Genomic DNA, 5,496 nt, shown 5'->3' with positions numbered 1-5,496 from the left:
AGCTGCCCCCCCTCAATACCCTCCCCACCCTCCCCCCAGATCCCTTGGCCAATATGTATTATTCCCCCTCCCTCTTATTACATTTGTTAGTTTTTCAATGTAAATGTGGAGCGCGCGCACGCCCCCGACGCCATCTCAAGTCATTGCGCACACATCGGTGTGCTAAGGAACCATAACCACGCATTGATGGGCCGCCAACCTGCCTCCCTGCTGCTGCTCCCACCCACCAACAATCGGCACGATCAATGGCCGATGCAGGGAGGGTCACAGAGTGGCCCTCTCTGTATCAGTGGTTTAAAAAGGGTATTGCAGTGATGCCTCAATATCGAGGCATCACTACAATACCCTGGAAGCATCTGGAAGCGATCGCTTCCAGCGCTTCAAACCCCAGAGGACGTGCCAGGCAAGTCCTTGGTCATTAATGGTAGTTTTTTGGAGGATGTACCTGGCACATCCTCTGTCATTAAGGGATTAAAGGGGCACTGAACCCAATTTTTTCTTATTCATTCTCTTGGTATCTTTATTTGAAAAGCAAGAATGTAGGTCAAGAAGCCGTACCACTTTTATGTTCACAGCCTGGGTTGTTCTTGCTGATTGGTGGATAAATTCACCCACCAATAAACAAGTGTTGTCCAGGGTCTGAATCAAAAATTGTCTGGCTCCTTAGCTTAGATGCCTTCTTTTTCAAATGAAGAAAGAGAACAAAGAAAGATTGATAATAGGAGTAAATTAGCAAGTTGCTCAAAATTGCATGCTCTATCTGAATCATGAAATAAAAAAATTGGGTTTAGTATCCCTTTAACTTTTTTGTGCAACATTTTTTTTCCCAATAATTTTATTAGATGGTGTTAGTGTAACTGTACTCTAATGTATTTTTGATTCGTTTTGTGACACTTTTTTGTTTTGTGAAACAGTAAAAGGGACATGATTCGGATAGGTCATGTAATTTTAAACAACCTTTCAGTTTACTTTTATCATCAAATTTGCTTTGTTTTCTTAGTATTCTTAGCTGAATAAAAGAAATATGCTAATTTCTAAGCCCTTGAAGTCCGCCTCCTATATGAATGCATTTGACAGTTTTTCACATCTAGAGGGCGTTAGTTCATGTGTGCCATATAGATAATATTGTGCTCACGCCTGTGGAGTTATTTAATAGTCATCCCCTTCCTAGGGGTGTTCAATGTTTTGCACCATATTTTTCCATGTTGTCATCTTTCTATCTCTCCTGATTCTTGAATTCTGTTTCGATGATCTAAAAAACTTTCATTGATAACATTTTCAGAGTACTTTGAATCAGAAGAAATCATCTTATTTCTTTGCATTCTTATAAAGGTATACATTCAGTTGTTTTTCTAATCGTATTTATCCCCGTAGAATGTACTACTACGTTGTTTAATCTCATTATACAGCTTATCCACATGTAAATTGAAAGCCTCTTTCAATATACTGTAAGACTTATGCTCAGTTATCTTTATCATATTTTCTGTAGAGTATCTGATCACTATAAAATATTATTTTTTGAATATTAATTTTGGATCCATAATGGTGAATATGTGTGCACTATTCCAGAATATACACTGAATTGTGAATTAACAAACAATATGCCCCTGTAGTTTACATTTGCATGTGCTCAAAGGTTCAAGTGGGAGCTAAGAAGAAATAAACTCTATTTAGACAGATAAGCTATTCTCAAATAGGAGATTAAAAATTCAATTTTGTATGTTTGGCATGATACTTAGAAGAAAAGTTATTATGACACTGAATTCTATTATTGCATTATAATATACCTATACGTGATATAACTCAAGTGCTCAATTCGCAACAGACAATTTAATAGTTTTGCAATATTGTGCCTCATGCTGGGAAGTTCAGATTTCCAAGGCAAGATGTAATTTACCTTGGGGCTTGAGCGAACTTTAAATCTCATCTACATATTTGCACTCAATAAATTGTGCCTTCGAGGCATATATTTACATAATTACATTTGAATTAAATATGTACATTTACATTTTAATGTGTAATCATAAGCACAGTGAAGTATTCTAATAAATTACTAGCTGAAATGCAAGTTTCCATTCCCCAAGTTTAAATTAAATTAAATATTGAATATGCTGAGCAATCAAGTCCTAAAAAGCGATTGTTTCAGTTTTATCTGGTAGTGTAGAATATAAACATATTTGACAATTTTTAACATTTTACTTTGCGACCATGGCACTAGCAAGCGTACCAAACAGTATCAACAATAATCTCTAAATTTGTTTAAAGTAAAAATATCGATATGCATTTACAGGGATAGGAAAGTTAAATTTAAACTTGCCTGATTCATATAGAGCATGTCATTTTAAGAGATGTTTAAATTCACTTCTATTTTCAAATGTGCTTTGTTCTCTTAGTATCCCTTGTTGAAAAACAATACGCACATATCATACACCAGTGGGAGCTGCTGCTAATTGGTGCCTGCACACATTTGTCTCTTGTGATTGGCTAACTAGATATGTTCAGCTGGCTGCCAGTTGTGCAATGCTGTTCCTTCAGCAATGGATAACAAGAGAATGAAGCAAATTTGCTAATAGAAGTAAAATGGAAAGTTGTTTAAAATTGTAGGTTTTATCTGAACCATAAAATAAATTTGTTGGGTTTACTATCGCTTTAAGAGCAAAATGTAAATACATTTTTAATCAGAGGTAATGTTTTTACGTCCTTCTGTGATTGTAAGTGGCAAAATTACATTTGGATTTATAAAAATGTAAGAATTCTATTTGTATAATGAGTAATTTGTATATTTTTATAGCATGTCATTTAAGCACTGCTAACCTGTAAATCTATTCTAACCCTTGCAAAAATGTACTATGCCAATTTATAAATATTTGCATTGATAATTAAATTTTGTGATTTCCTTTAGAAGCTAATACAAAATAAAGTGTGAGTACAGACAAATATGTATTGGATAAAATGTCTGTTGATTATTATTATTATAAGCCACCAAAAAAGAAAAAATTATACACTGGCTGAATGGAATTTTGGCAAAACACAATTATAGATTTTTTTTTTTATTTTATGATACTTAATATTTCTCTGTGGTTTACAAGTACCTTTTTATCTAGCTTAGAGCTTTCTAAATAGCAGCTGAAGTTTACTATTAATGACTTCTATTAAAACCAATAGGGTCCACTAAATAATAATTTGCACTGCATTTTTATTGCGCACTTTCGGATGGCACCAAAAATAATTGTACAATAAGCGCAGGCTGGTACTCTTGCAAATAAATATTCTTTTACAGAGTTTATGGCTCTAGTATTTCTTTGTGCAGTGGTGGTCTAATATGCATTTTCTAGGCAGGGTTTGAGTATATCGCTTATAGAACCTCCTGCTTTATTACCAGCTGGACGTTTGGCGAAGGGAACAGCATACAGAAAACAGCCTGTTGAAGCACACTTTATACAGGCAGCAGTTCACATGAGTGCCAGTTAGCTGGAGACTGAGAGTACCAGGCTGAGCTTATTGCACCACTGTTTTTGGTGCCATCATAAAGACTCCTTTTCTTCTCTGAATTTCGCATATTTGAACTTTACAAGATTACACTATGTAGCACCACTTTTTTTCTTTTGTCGTCTGAGCATGGAATCTTTTATTATTGGACTATTATCAAACATACTATTTATTTTTTAGTTGTTTTAATCATTAGACTGCTGCTTCTTACACCCTAGGCCACCTCTGAGGTGGTGAGGGAAAATCACAGAGAGCTTGCTTGCTCTCAGTGATTGACAGCCCCTTCAGTCGCGCGATTGGTTGCGCAAATGAAGGGCCGGGCATTACACACTGTGATGAGTGTGTAATGATACATATGGGCCAGCGAATCAATAGATCCACTGAAAGTATGTAGCAAGGGCGGGCGGACAGCTTTGCAAGTTGAGAAGCTGCTACGTCTGCCTGTTAGTACATGGAGCCCTTTGATTGTTTTTATTGCATTATTTTAAATATTATTGTTTGGCGCCCCATATAATCTGCTTATTAGTGGGTAGTTTCATTAAATTATCATTTTACTACTATGGAACTTTGCCTTAAAATTTACATCCAACAAAAGAAGACGTTAAGGCACAAAGACAAGGATGCACTCAAAAAATATAATTGCCAGAGTCTTAGGTGACTTAAGTCAGTAGACCCTCCATCGGACCTGCAATATCTTCCCCCTACTGATACAACTCCCTTTAGCTCAGCCCATACTCCATCCAGACCCTGACAATAAAAAATTGGGTCCTCACACCACCTGCTAAGGTGAACATTGACAAAAAAACTCCCAACCAGTAGGATCCAAGGTGACAATAGCTTAAAGACTTCCATGCGATTACCAAGGGGGAAAACTGAAACAATTAAATATTAACACAATATAAAAAAAAAAATATAATGGAAGGATTAGAAAATACTAAATAAATATAGTTACATGTATTGTTATCACAAAAAAGACAAAATAACAAGCTTCCATTTTAAGATTATGTGGGGTTGATGAGGGCAGACTTTCCTCTTCTATGAAAATTAGAAGAAGCCCCTTCTTCAATAGGTGCCCACTTATCTGTCTATTTCTTTCTTTTTTTTCTTTTTTTAAAGATCCTAATTCCAGATTCCTTTAATTGTACATGTTGAGACAAGCTATTTTTATACGACTTGTAGAGAAACTATATTGCTGGAATTATTTGATTTTCTCAAAGAAATATTACTGCCGTAGATCAACCATTGACCTTTTGCCTCTCTTAAAATATCTAAGCGGAGAACTGCCTTGAACTTACCAACAACTAGCATAACTGCCCATGCTCCTGCCACCAACCTCTAAAAGTATCCATATGGAAGCTAAATATCTAAGTGCAGCCTACCCTATCGCAAACCAAAAAAGTTAGGAATTGGAAGGGATGGAGGGAGAACCATTCCTAAGCTATAGAAGTAAGAGTGCATCAGTCTATTCTACTTACACTTTTCTTCAACCTTTATTAATTGCTATAACATCCTCTCTCTGGCTGGCCTATAGTTTATTTCCTAAGTAATGGTATTGAAGTAAATAAATAGCATATTTATAAGTGAGCATATTTATTGTTTATAAAAGTATTCAAATTCTGGCTTTGCTCTTTGAATCTTTGGCACACTTTTGTTTAAATGTGTAGTTTCACTAGGTGGCAAAAATGTCCTTTATACCACTGGTTTAATTATTGTCAAATTAGGAATCTCAAATGGGATTAGTGTATTTTCGAGAATTCTGTTAACTGAGTAGTAAAAAATACCATACCTGTTGGAAACCATTCACTGTATATGGCCCATTTATTCAAGGGATTCTACAACAAAGAAGGGCTTATGAGTTTATGGTATAAAGAAGAAAACTGTGAATAGCTGAGAAAAGGTGAAAAGAACAGGTTTTTGTGGCAGCTTGAATGACTGAAACAAATAAATATTAACACAATTAGACAATAGTTACAATTATAACAGAAGGCACAACAAATACTAAATAAA

The sequence above is a fragment of the Bombina bombina genome, chromosome 5 (genome assembly GCF_027579735.1).
Source record: "Bombina bombina isolate aBomBom1 chromosome 5, aBomBom1.pri, whole genome shotgun sequence".
Lineage (NCBI taxonomy): Eukaryota > Metazoa > Chordata > Amphibia > Anura > Bombinatoridae > Bombina > Bombina bombina.
Note: the sequence above shows the minus strand (reverse complement) of the source record.